This window comes from Lepisma saccharinum, chromosome 2 (assembly GCF_977018435.1).
Source record: "Lepisma saccharinum chromosome 2, izLepSacc3.1, whole genome shotgun sequence".
In the NCBI taxonomy this organism is placed as follows: domain Eukaryota; kingdom Metazoa; phylum Arthropoda; class Insecta; order Zygentoma; family Lepismatidae; genus Lepisma; species Lepisma saccharinum.
This window is the reverse complement of record NC_139230.1, coordinates 177,547,507-177,562,190: the sequence shown is the minus strand read 5'-3', so window position 1 is coordinate 177,562,190 and position 14,684 is coordinate 177,547,507. Positions and strand designations below refer to the sequence as shown.

Sequence of the window (14,684 nt, the reverse complement as noted above, 5' to 3'; positions counted from 1 at the left end):
TTTAATTAATTCTTGTCAACAATATATCCAACTCTTCGTAAAACAAATAGCCACGCGCCCGGTGGTTCGAACCCCACATTAAATTATAGGTCAAGTCCCGATTAGCCTTTCTGTGGATAAAGTGGTCTTACAAATATACTAAAATAAAAGAAACAACAATTGATTGAATTGTTGTTTTACGTCCATTTTATGCACATATAGGCTAATCGGGACTGGACCTACAGTTTAAAGTGGGATCCGAACCAGTATGTGCCTCCACCGGGTATCGAACCCGGGACCTCTTGATTACAAGGCTAGGACGAAAAGAAACAACAAATAACGGCGCTTATGTAATTAGAAAGAAGGTTTTGGCGCAAATCAAGGAAGACGACGCCTGGTTTGGTGGCCCCCTCGAGGATGGCGTCCCAGTTAGCTGCGTGTTGACCTTCGTGGCCGAGTGGACGGCACAGCGCACTACAATGCCCGAGTCTCGGGTTCGAATTCTGAGTAAGACATGGATATGTTGTCCATGATGAAAAACTGAAGAGAAAATTATGAATTTGGAAACTGACTGGAATGCGGTTGAAAATACCGAAAAAAGTTAGTACTATAACGGACTATTTTAAAAGAAAAATGTCAACAGGACGTCTTGTTACCACGCGGAAGACACACACATACACATACATACACCACCAGATTGATAGGAGCGATGCGTATTAAATGGTAATACAAGTTTAAGGATATCGATTTTAAAAACATTCTGTATATTTACGTCAATCAAAAATACACAAATTCTTTACGAGCACTTCTAAACATGCAGTTGTAAATCATTTACGAGAATCTGAAGTATCTCTCTCTACAAACTATCAAGGCTGTATTTGGTTTCGCATGATTTAAAATCCTACCGATATACTCAGTGGTGTTTCCAGGATTTTCGAAATGGTGGGTTATACGTGTACTTCTTTTTTAGTAGTCATTCCTCATTTTGCCGTCTTTTCCTGCCTTTGACGTTGTTTTCTTTTAGGAATACTGGGTAAGGGGTATGACCCCAACTAATCCCCCCTTGGGAACGCCAATGGATATACTGTGATTATGTAAAGTATCTATGTATTTTTTTTCACTCAAATATAGCTAGCATAATCTTTCTGTGGACATTTTTTTCCACAATGTCCCTGCATATAGCAGCGGCTCTGGGATTTATTCAGCCCGAAATAAATCGGTTCCTGGGGGCAACCCTGCGGGTGAAACGTGGTGCTGATCACATCGCATCCAGTATGGGCGATATCGAGAATGCGTGAGTTCCTACCCCCACACACCCTATATATGTGACTTCATGACACGATGCAACCCACAGGGGTAGCTTTGTCTTAGAATATATGCGGCGATTGACTGTGTCCTGATCTGGTAATCCTACTCCTAAGACACGTAAGTATTCACAGCAAGCTACAGTAACCGTTAGACCACGGTGACCACTTCTGAAACGATTGAGCGTAAGTACGAAAATCACGCCACAAGGGGAAGAAAGATCAAAATCCATTCAACTCGGTAGGAAGCAATAGAGATAATTGGCCACACGATGCGCCGCACTGGAACTTAGCTTTTAATTGGAAGATTCGGATATCACATGCAAGAAATAGACGGAAGGGAATAGCTTAAATGGAGTATTCCTATGCAGACCTTTGGAATTTGTTCGGTTCGTTTTGAAAGTTCCAGGAGAACGAACGGGAGTTTTGAAGTTGATTAGTTGAAGCGTTTGGGATTTCCCTCTCTGCCACTATCGCAGCGTGGTCGAGGTGCTCTGCGCTGGAATCAATATAAACAACGGAGTCAAGCAGGCTGCAGTGGCCCAGTTCACAGCCTGGCACGAAGGACACAACTTTGCACCTCTCGCGAATATCATAACCACGTGACGCAACCACGTGATCGAGCATCGTTCTCATCTGCAACAATTGATCAAGTTTGGGAAATCAAGGTACGTGTCGATTTACGGATTCAATTACTTTCTGAATGTCTGTAGAATATTGATTACGGATTCCGGGTGTTTGTTTATCTTGGTTCTTTTCTCGTAGAACTTGACACTAGTTTGCATGATTTCACACTACAGTTCCTTTGCCTACTATAGTCATCTTGTGTACCTCTGAATATTAATTTCGTTTGTAACACAATCCTTTCTTCACTGTAGAGTCAGATTTTGCTGTTCTAGAGCTGAAAAAGGGTTCGAGTTTTTAAGCCCAATTTATGAACAGATGGGCCAATTGGGACTGGACTTACAGATTATAGTGGGATTCCAACCACTCTGTGCCTCTGCCGGGCATCGAACCCGGGAGCCCTGGATTACAAGGCCAATACGGTACCACTATTTTGTGGTGGCCCTAAAACTAAAATATAATCTGACTGGCCTTTACTAGCTTTGATAGTTTTGAAATTAAGCTGGTCTAAGATCTCTATATGCCGATCTCTATAGCGGAGTGATTAGCGCAGCGCGCTATAACGCCAGGCGTCCGGGTTCGAATCCTAGCCTGGGCATGAGTGTTCCTTCATCAATTTTATCATCACTCATCTTCATCGTCACGATTAGTTAAAAGTGGAAAAAATTGATGCTAAATAAAAAAGTCAAAATTTTAAAAACCAAGGTATGGACTCGATCTATGACGAAATCTCGTGGGCTTGCTTTCGTTGTGGTCTATCCTAAAGCAGGGGCAGTGGCATACAGGCTGGGACTGCGGTAGGAACGTGATGATGATCACATCACCTCCACGCCACAAGGATTGTTGCTTGCAATGACTCGCCATCAAAACGCCGCCTCGCTGGACGGATGCGTTGAGTAGTCGGTTCACGATCTCACCACCTAAGGATTCGGGTTCGAGTCCTGACACGAGTTTCATAATCATTGTTCATTCTCGTCGTCGCGATTAACCAAAAAATGGTACATATACATTATCAAAAATAAAACAAACACACAGTACATAAAAGACTAGCGATCACGAAATTTGGAACAAACTTCATACATGGAAGCTCTACAAATTGATCAATGACCTGCGATAGTTTCATTTCAGCCATTCTGCATTGTTTTCTAGGATGACTTTTGCATTCTGAATCAGGATTCGACGTTAATTTTTCCATATCACATTAAATTTCTTTAAAATTTGATATCACATTTTTCATGCACATGCTCTAATGCACTCGTACTAGGAGTACCACAGTATGACCCTACCCACTGGAGACTTTTTATTGATGCCTTCAAGCGTAGTTTGAAGTGCGTCCTTCTTCATAACGAAAACGAACTTGCATCAGTTCCCGTTGCACATTCAGTTATTATGCGAGAAACATACGGATATCTTGAGATGATGATGTATAAAATAAAGTACGAGGAACACAAGTGGCAAGTGTGTGGTGACTTTAAAGTGATAGGTATTCTGTTAGGTCTACAAGCAGGTTACACAAAGCACCCCTGCTTTCTTTGTGAGTGGGAGAGTCGAGCAAGGTCACATCACTGGACCCAAAAGGAATGGCCACGTAGACAGTGGATTGTAGGCTCGAAAAACATAAAACAATAATGTCTTGTTGACAAGTCCAACATAATGTTACCTCAGCTCAGCTTTATATCAAACTAGGGTTTATGAAGCAATTCGTTAAGGCTGTAAACAATGAAGGTGAATCTTATTTAAGGCGTGTACTCCTTGTCTTTTATTCTAATTGACGTGGCCATGAAGTGATTCCACTCGCCGAGATTGTGAACCTGATGAAGGGACCAGTTGTGTCTTGAAACGTTGTTTTTTGTAAAACGTATAGCTACTCACAAATCGTAAGTAGTTCATTTTATAGTATTTTTAAGTACTTTTATTACAATGAAGGTGAATGCTTTCAGTACTACCTGTGTCATCGATTCCCAGGCATCAGTAATGCCAAAATCAAAGAGGGTATCTTCACAGGTCCATATATCAGAAAACTTCTTTCTGATGCTAATTTTGAAGATGTTATGTGCGCAGCAGAATGATCGGCATGGAAAGCATTCCGTGATGTAGTCAGAAACTTTCTTGGCAACACAAAGGATCCAGACTACAAAGAAATGGTGGACAGAATGCTTGTTTCTTTCCAAGATTAAGGCTGCAATATGAGCTTAAAGGTGCACATGTTACATTTACATCTGGACTATTTCCCCGAGAACCTAGGAATGCTGAGCGAAGAGCAAGGAGAAAGATTCCAGCAGGATCTAAGGGAATGGAACGCAGATATCAAGGGAAATGGAACAAGAAATGATGGCAGATTACTGCTGGTTACTGAAGAGAGACAATCCAACTACAACTCACAAGCGAAAAGCAACGCACAGAAGTTTCTTAAAATAAGTCAAGATATCATAAAATTGAAACCGTGGACTTTCCATTCTAGAACATGCTACCAGTATGAAGTAAAACAGTAAGTTCAAAGCGGTGTTTACAGATGCTTTTAATATAGCGTTTTTCTTCAATCCTGTTTACACAATACAGGACTTATTTTTATATTATTCTCATAAATATTACAGTGTAATATAGGAGTGTTGAGAAGAGTAAAAATATCAAGAAAAAAGCATTACATGTGATAATAGAATGTATTAATGCTATGTACGTGAGAGTCTTATATATTCATTTTGATTTTGCAAAGAAACCTGATGTGATGAAGAAAAACTGACTTTAGTTCTGGATTCAGCATGCCTGAAATATAAAAAAATCACTATTTGAACATTATGCAATGATCAGAAAGTTTAAATTCGCAGGCCTGTGAAACCGATTGATAGAGGTGATGCACCAATAAATGGTGATAACAGTTTAAGGAAATAGACTTTATAAACATTCTGTATGTCTATATCAATATAAAATACACAGATTCCAAAGGTAATAGGGATGACGACACTCTTACTAGAACTTTCAATCACACAGTTTTAAATTATTTACGAGAATGTGAAGTATCTCTTTCTACGAACTATCAAGGATATATCTGGTGTCGGATGTTTTGTAATCCTATACAGATATACTGTGCTATGTAAAATATTGATATATTCTTTCACTAAAATATAACTAGTATGATCTTTCTGTGTCGCACATCGAATTCCAAATTCTAATGTTTGTAAATCTATGATTTTAAGTATTCAAGAATTATTTTATATTCCCACTCTATAATCAGGATCATCATTATCTTAAATCTTTATAACTTTTGTTAGCAAATTGAACGCGCTTCTGTCTTTTCAGTTTACGTAATATTTCATGCGTTTTTTTAATTCCAAATAATGATATAATGACTAATCTAAAGCAATTGGCGAAACCTGACGTCACTATCTTTCTAGTGACAATTATCAGAGCTGTATTTGCAGATCATAAATCTCAAAACATATCACCATCATTTTATGGCGTAGCAACTCCTGTCGGTTCATTAATTACAAAATCCATCGGTTGTAAGAAATAGCGTATTTGTAAATTACTATATGCATTTACAATATCGTGGCACGTTATGCCATTATGTGAAAATAAAAATTGACATTAGAAATAAATATATAAAATTAGCTTCAAACAATGCTACACTGATTAATAACTACAGTTCAGGTTCTCAGACATGCTTATTTATGTGTTGTTCTGTGCAATATTTATGCCATGTCTGTTCGATGGTGTACTGATTGATTGATTGATTGATTTAGTTTATTTTACTTCGCGGTTTGTGCCTCTTGGCTAATTTGCGAAGATGGGGATGAGTGATGAAATGATGAAATTGATGAATGGACATTCACAAACAACCAAGCCCGACCGGGATTCGAACCCGGGACCCTTGGCGTCGCAGCGCGATGTGCTAACCACTCGGCCACAGGGTCGGGCGCGATGGTGTACTGGTTAAGGCTATCGCCATGTATTCAATTGGCCCAGTTCGATTCTTGGCTAGGACACATTGTAGTAATTATGATCCTATTTTAAACTGCAGGCCCGGTTCCTATTAAAGGATAAAGTGTAGAAAATAGAACAGATTTGTCAAATTTTGCCATTTTTATGCCACCAAGTATGCAGGATTGTAATACAGAAACAGAACAAATGTACTGTAAACACGTGAAAGACACGTGGCTAAATGTTGCTCTCTAGCGCGAGAACAAATAAGAGTCCACATTCATATCTATGGTTTGTGTCTCTCTATGTAGTGCAAACGTTCAGTTATTTGTAGGTATAAAAGTAGGGTATCTCAACTCATCACGTACCTCCCCCTCTTACACGTTTATGTTATCATTTACGAAGCCCTTCATAAACTCACTCTACGACTCAGTCAGAAGCGAAAATGTGGTGAAATGAATGTTTAAATTCTCTACACACATTACTTTGAACCGACAAAAATAAAGGAAATATTAGATGTTCACTCATAAAAATGAAGAAATCCATAATAAATTATCCTCTCAAAAAATCACATGTACGTACAACACGTCACAAATCTCTGCTTTGAGTTGCCCTGATGAATCATATTCTATTAATTTTCATGGCGTGAGTGGCAATATCTACTAATCATCTACTTGTATCTACTATTTCCATATTGGGAAAATAATTGAAGCATTTTTTATCCTGCGAATCAATACTCGTTAGTCATGGTGTAAGTCTTAGTGTAACTAATGCTACTTCGATGTTTCCTCCTCCTAGATATCCTTATAACTAATGACAGTATATTTAGGAACCTCCATATCTTAGGATTCGAACACGCAAACCCTGGCTTCGGAGCATGAAAAAGTATCCAGGAGTTAAGCTCGCTTGAGAATAAATTTGAAAAAGTCTGTTTAAATTTCATTTTATGCTCGGATTGGCTAAGGAGTACCGGACCTACAGTTTAAAATGGGGTCCAAGCCACTGTGTAATGTGTTTCCATTGGATATAGAACCAGGGGCTCTTTGATTACAGGGCCACACTACCCTATTGGGGAGGTCATAAAACAAATCCTAATTCACATCTTACCGATGAATCAAAACCAGTGGCGGTCCCTCCATGGAACAGAGAGAACAGGCTGTTCCCTCCTACTTATCTTCCATTGAAGATATTTAAATTATCTATATTAACATAATAAGAACACTTCTTTCTCCCGAAATCAACATTTCCAAAAGTAACACCGAAGAAAAACATTCACCGTGACCGGGCGTTTGTTTACTTTACCTACCCTCGTCGTTCATCCCTCTACGGCCTGATGCCGAGTATTTCCGACCACGCGCGAAGGTAAACGATCCTCGCCACGGAAGCTGAACTCTCTAGCTGTTCCCTGCGAGAGAGATAGCGAATTCCTTTTCCTTCGAATTCTTGCTATGTGCTAAAATTTAATTGCGTCGTAGTGATAGTTTTGAGTGTAGTAAGTCCATATTTTCCTAATTTCATTGCAAAATTGCGTCTGTCATTCATAACGAACTGGAAAAATGTTCTATAGTCTAAGCGTCTGCTAAATGCTTTGGCTAAACGCTGCAAAATAGCTTCCGAGGGAACAGCTCGCATCCATCTGTTCCACCAGCCCCAATCCAAGGCCCAAGACGCACGCAGCGGCAGGACAAGAAAGCGAATGTTGCGAGCGTAGGGGTGCGAATGTTGTATGATCGACCGGCTGAAGATGAAGACGAAAGCTTTTAATTCATTGAACTTTACAGAAAAGACAGCAAACCAACAATATCCTAACTGGATTAAGACTAAAACGAAATCATACACAAGGCATTTTCAAACAAGTTACTCAGGCACGTATCCAGGAATTCCTTTCGGGGGGGGGGGGGGGGGGCTGAACACCATTTTTTAAAGGGCTATAGATAAAACCTCACAATTGTATGTTTAAGGCCAGTGGTGACAATTGGGTGCCAAACGGGGGGTAGACAAGGCTTAGCATTAAGAGGCCATAGTGTGATAGTGCAGGCAAAAAATGGGGAGCAACTATCCCCTAAATCGTTGTCACTGTTTAAGGCTGTCATTTTCATCGGAACACTTTCTTCCTATCAACTCCTCTGTTTCCATGCTGTAACGGAACCATATCAGTATGTGTGTTTGTCCATTTCTTCTCACCAGGCATCAAAACATCTATGTATCAGAAGTGTTTTTACGAAGCTGTTACACATACACGGGATGCACAATCCACTCGACAACACGAAATTCAAATTATGGGCTGCAAACTGGACGCTGACAGTTCTCGAATATTTCACTCTGATTTGAGCCTGAACACCACTAATGTGTCTTGTCCTCCCATGTTATGCATGCAGCCCTTATGCTCCGGAAGTTCCGCTGTCGTCAATGTCTTCAGCTTTGGACCCGAACTAGAACTAGTAGTAGACTTTGTTACTTTATGGTATTTAGTCCTTTTCATTTTCGAATCACTAGATCTTATAAAGCAACCAATGGACACTGACTGATCACTAATCGACTGTATGGATTGTCACACTTGCCTTTGAAGTCTTATTAACAGATTCTGTTGTACAGATCAACCGCGAAATTGAAGCCACGTACTTTTCTATATAATGAGGGTATATAAAAACTATTCCTTAATATTGCCAGTAGTTCGACTCCTTCTCTTATTCAATAACGTTCCCTCTCGCGCCTTCCACAGATTAAAAATTACAATGAATCGCCCTACGTGTGGCGCTACCTTTGTTGTGCAGCTTCCAAATGCTGACAAGTCTCTGCGACAACACCGAAAGAGCAAGAAAAGTTTACGTGCAATATTATCAAAAACAGGATTATAGAACATTCTCCGTCTTGCCTTGATAAGTATTTCTCTCCTTAAATTATCGTTACATCATTCAAGAAGACAAAAACCTAATTTTATGTAGTGTAAACTGAAAAAAATCCTGGTGGAAGGGGTCCCCTCGAGCTGCCTGATCCCCCAACCTTGGATACGCGGTATTAACAATAACAGGGTTATAGAACATTCTCCATCTTGTCTCGATAATTATTTATCTCGAATTATCATCACATTATTCAAGAAGCCAAAAACCTACGTAATTTTATCTAGTGTAAACAGAAAAATATCCTGAAAGGAGGGGGGCTCGAGCCCCTGATGCCCACCTTGAATACCTGCTATTTACAATAATAGGGTTATACGTAGAACATTCTCCGTCTTGCGTCTTGCCTCGATAATTATATCTCCTTAAATTAACGTCACATTATTTTATTTCACACCACAAGAAACAAAAAATCTTATTTTATCTAGTGTAAACCGAAAACATTCGGGTGCTCGAGCCCCCTAAGCCCCCTCCCTGGATAGGTGCCTGAAGTTACTACAACTCTGTAAATGATTAACTGGATACTCTTCCAGCGGCAAATTATTGTTGTCCTTGTTTGTTCCCGAGAAGGAAGTTTGGAACAGTTCGGGTTTGTCACTATTTCTACAAATCTAGTGGACGTCATGAAAAAACTCGGCCATCAGAATGTAATTATTTCATTGAGGACGTTTGAATTACAAGAATACTCAACTCTACAAAAAAAATGTCAACGTAATATACAAATAGAGAGATGAAACAGGATTCGACCGAACATTTATTTCCTCTGATCACTCATAAATTGCTTTCATTATATTTTTCTTTGTTGTGCATCAACAATTTTGTTTTTAATGTTTTCTTTACATTATATCATATTTGCTTTAACAATGTTATTGTCATAATTTTAACGTGCTTCATGTATGTCACTTCTGACAATTTGTAATATATGTATCGTATATTTATTTAGTTCATTTCAATAAGGGTTGAATTTTACTTTGTCTACTGCATTATATTACGACAGGCATGGGAGGGGGGGGAGGGGGCAAGTGCAGGTCACCTGTTCCCCTGCCTGATTTAGCACCGCACGCCACTGATCAAAACACATTATATAAAATGTGCAATTAGTGAGGAGTTTTCAAGAAAGAAAGTATATTTTAATTGACATTTATTATAAAACTCACTGCTCATCATAGCTTGGAGAAAGTTGATTTATTGCTAACACCACATTTCCACACTATCATAAATACTGATTTGGACAAAATTTGATAAATTGAGAATTATCTTGAAGAGCAGCCGACAGACGATGTTGCCAACAAACGTTCTGGGATCCAGTCCCGACCTGGGCACGGATGTTATTTTGTGAGTATCCCCTCAACAATCAACAATTTCATCTAATCATCATTCATCATCATGGTCGAGATTAGCCAAAAGTGGAAGAGAACCGAAGCAAAATAAGAGAATGCAAACAAATATTTTTCTCGTTTACAGATGAGACTCATGGAATATGTTTATTTATATTCGGTTACTTATTCTTTTTAAATACCAACTTCAATGATGTACTAGTCAAAGTAACGCGTCCAAGATTGGAATCCTGTGTAAGATATCGAAGCGGCTTTATGTTTGTTGTTTCATAAATTTCAACAGCTCGTCAGTAATCGTCACCGTCATGATTAATTCAAGAGGTAGAAGAGTGAAAAAAACAAATACAGGGTATTTCAAAAGTTGCATAACACTAACTTTGATTGCTTATAACTAAATCTCGGATTTTTAGGTTCTAAAAAGTGTGAATTTAGGTTACTAAAATAGGTTCTAAAAATCCTAAAATAGGTTCTAAAAATCTTAAATTTGGCACGAAAAATCCTGAAGTAGGTTCCAAAAGAAACTTAAAATGCTTCAAAATTCCTGAAAAATACTGATTTGGTACATCTTCAAAAACAAAATTTCAAAAGAACCGTAAGAAATTTTAATAGCTGTATGTAAGAACCAAATATTAATTTTCTAACCAAATTTTCATTTGCATACATCATTTTCAAAATTATCCACAACTTATTGTAATCCTATATTTGGGTTGTTAGTAAAAGTTACTTGTTGATCTGAAGAATGAATTAAGTATCTATGATTTGCTGCACAATACCAGGATGTCTAGTCACTGGGAATTCCGGGAATTGTCCGTAAATTATTGGCTCCGGGAATTCTGCGTGAATTTATCTGCATAGACGTGAAAAATTGAAACTTTTATTAATCCAAATCTCATTGGATTTATACATATTTATAAATGCCCTAACGCTTTTCACAATTTAGCTTTTATTTTTATCGAAGAAGGAAAGGAAAAGAAAGCTGCGTGGAAAATAAAGGAAGGGAAATCGACAACAAGAGTATTTCAAACACGTTAGTCATTGATTCTTTTTGTATCAAACCGAGCAAATACCTCTGTGTGACATAAAAATCCTGAAAAACCTTAAAATATATATAAATACCTAAAAAAGGTTTGATTTAGGCGCATAAACCTAAAATAGGTTCTAACAAGCAAAATAGGTTATTTTATATACTATAAAACTTCATCAGTTGTTTCGTTTTTTAATGAAATGCTGACGTAACTTGTTATTTCTAATTTACCTGCAAAGGAAAAAATAGGTTAAAATCCTAAAATCCGAGATCTACGTATAACAAACTCTATTAAGAGATAGTCACACTACCTACATGTTACTACATACATGAAACTCGAGATTCATTGATGACTCAAGCAAGAGTAAATTTCTTTTTCAGAATGCAATTTTGGGGAAGAAATTGGGAATAATCGCACCATGCCAATGTGTGGTTTGTGACTAAGTAATAGGACAATATTTAATGCGATTAGGAATAATGATTTTGATGATATTTTAGTCCCACATAATTTAGCAGCAGAGAATTTTATTTGGATATGCGGTAACATGTGCCCAAGTAATCGTGTAAGAACCATAATCACAATTTTGCTCTGAAACTTTACTTTCGACTGTCAATTTCGTTGCACCTGGCAACACTACTAGTTAATGCTGCTATTATGCTGATTCAGGGCTCGAAGGGAGCGTGGCATAGTCAATCCACGGTAGCCAGTGCAAATAAGTGCTATTTCTGGGCAAAATTAATTCGTTCAATTGTATGGCACCTGGCTTCGATAGTTCTTTGCGTTTTGTATTAGTCCTATCTTGCTTCGTTTTCAGCATCTATTATTTAATCGTGTCGATAAGGATGAATGATGAGAAGATGAAGTTGTTGGGCAGACACTCACAACGAAATAACTACGATCAGGCCAAGAATCGAACCCATACTTTCATTGGCTAGATCATATCTTGATCGTGAGTCGACCAATCAACGCGCTCCTGAGTTCTAATAATGGAATATTGTGCAGCTGTTTAATGTGGTGTATACTCAAGGACTCCATGTTTGGATTCCCTAATACATAGCTACTAGTAGTTTGTTAACATGGGTGGGGGTCATAACTTCGTTTTGACCTGGATTTAAAAAAAGAAAACAAAAACGATAAAATTTAACATCGAGTACTAAAAATGAAAAAAAGTAGCCCAAATTCCCTATAGGGTCATTTCCCTAACAAAATGCCTGGGTACGCCACTGAACTTACAGAACAGGTTAGCACCGGATATATGAGAGACGAAAAACCATCGCGAAACGTTCAAAAATAGCATGTAGGCAGAAGTTCAACCGCGCTTTTCTAAGGATCGATACAAGCTTCTTATCAGCCAAGTAATATTCAAATGTATTCAAAGGCACGTAACACGAAATGGGCAAAATCGTATTTACATGCATTTCATGACTCGTGGAGGAAAATGCGTTTCCACTTTGTGTAAAGCCTTGCACGGGAAGGAGACTCAAAGATTACATTCCAGATCAGTTTACGGAGGACGGAACATTCCGGCGAACGTGTTGATTGCAGGAAATAAATGAGACAACTAAGTGACCGAGCGCATAGAGTTGAGTTCCGCTGGGCATGGCTGTTACCTTGCTAGTGTCCATCCAGTAATTTGCAACACTCCTTTACTCGTAAGACATTGAAATCGTTTATTGTTATTTTCTCGTTTGTGTAATGAAACCTCCTATTGCAAATGCAAAACCAACGAATCCCAACTCACATAACCCAATTAATAAACATTAACATATCACCGGACCCAATACCTATATTTTCACTAAATTGATACCCTTACAACACTTCCCGTTACAACATATTTACATTACAACTGTTCTGGATTCCAGAAAGGTTCTTTTATTTTATTCACTTACTTGCAACCCCCTGAACATACTCCTCTCGTAAAATTGATAAAATACCAACAACCATACTACACTATTCTCTGAACATCAAATTCCAAACTATTCATACATTAACAGAAAGAGATGTTCTGGATACCAGAATGAGTCTTGAGATTAATACATATTCAAATATTATAACATAAATATATATCATAACTAAATTATGTATGTAACATTGTTTTCCTTTTCTTTCTTTTGTAATATATATGGAATTGCATATTATAAATAAAGAATATAAAGAAAATTTAAAAAGCGAGGGAATCGATAAATTCGGCGCAAAACACGTCCTGGTTTATTTGAAGGAACTGGTTCTGGGGGGGGATTCTGAATTAAACGTTGGGGGGGGACAGTATCTAACTCTAGGTCTTAGATTATGGAGACTATTTTAGTTAGAGAGGGATTGAGCATTAAATTGAGGGGGGTATCCAATTCTTGGGTATTACTATTGTCTTAGACTGTTGCGGAAATTCTTATGTGGACACTTAGAATTAATTTTTTGGAGGAGGCAATATCCACTCTTCAATATCAACAGTAAGTCTAAAATTGGCTTGGAAATTATGGTGGTAGGATTGAGTATTACATTTAAAGGGGGAGATAGGAAGCTTTTGATAAACTGTTAAATCTTAGGTTGTCAAGGAATTTCTGTAGTGAAGAGAGAGTTTGAACATTAAACTTTAAAAACTGTATTTAACGACGTTTAGACCCCGAACGTGCCAAAAGAGAATCTCGAAAAGACTAATTAATTATCTCGGGATCCTAAGAAAGTATTGACACCAAATTAAATAAATATTCTTGAAAACCTCCAAAGAGATGGATATAAGAATTTTCTTGCTCGCTTGGCTCGCAAGGATGTGTTGCAGGAATGCGTGTTTCTTTGGCGCTATGCTGAGGTGAATGTGAAGTTTTATACTATAGCTGCATTACAAGACATAAGCGATATTCTCGATATTCATTAATAACACTTAATGCTTAGTGTTGGTATACTGCTTAATTTAAAGCAGGTGCATTATTTAGAACAAAAATATATCGAATCCGCTTTTTAACTTCACGTCACAGAAACATTTTACTTTAACAAGTTAAATTTGCACTGAAGATAAAATCCACGTAATTTTTGTTGTGGGTGACTAAAATAATTATATTTACTCCAAGAAAACGGGGAGGGGTGGGGTGAGTTCTTTCAAAGAGGAACAGTATTATATTATCGTTCTGAGCTTTACTTTGTGGAGATTACTATATGGTTTAAGTGCGCGAATAATATAATTTGGAGGGGACGCATGACATAATTTTGGAGGGGATTGCGCCATTGGCCTTGGAGGGGATGGGCACCCCTGGTGACAACCGCTGGTATATTCTATATCCAACAGATAAGAGTAGAGACTTGTGCAGTATTCCTGTCCTGTATTTTCCCCCAGGCATTTTCATAAATTCCTTATGAGTTAAGGGTAGCAGTTGACAAGGACGTCACAACCAATAGGTGCTGGTTTGGATGAATCTCTTGCGTTATCTGAACGCGCCGGATCACATTTCAAGTACGGAAGCTTCTCGCAAATCCCATTCCCCTGGAGGAAATATCTCGGTTTTTGGAATACCTTCAGTCACGTGACAGGAATACGTGGACTTGATGCTGCGACGTGATGCGAGAAATGTTCCCAAAATTATTCGTCTTCAGATACGCAGCGAGGAA

The 14,684-nt window shown here is 38.2% G+C and overlaps 1 protein-coding gene across 4 annotated transcripts in view; it reads left to right on the top strand.

Annotated features, from left to right (window-relative positions):
* Positions 1 to 1,833: 1,833 nt before the first annotated feature.
* The window catches only part of LOC145984202 (sialate:O-sulfotransferase 2-like), an 84,388-nt gene continuing 71,537 nt past the window's right edge, over positions 1,834 to 14,684 (top strand). For all 4 annotated transcript variants that reach the window (XR_014441285.1, XM_083117730.1, XM_083117729.1 and 1 more), the window contains exon 1: positions 1,834 to 1,951. The gene's annotated coding sequence lies outside the window, so the exon portion shown is untranslated. The remainder of the gene's footprint in view (positions 1,952 to 14,684) is intronic.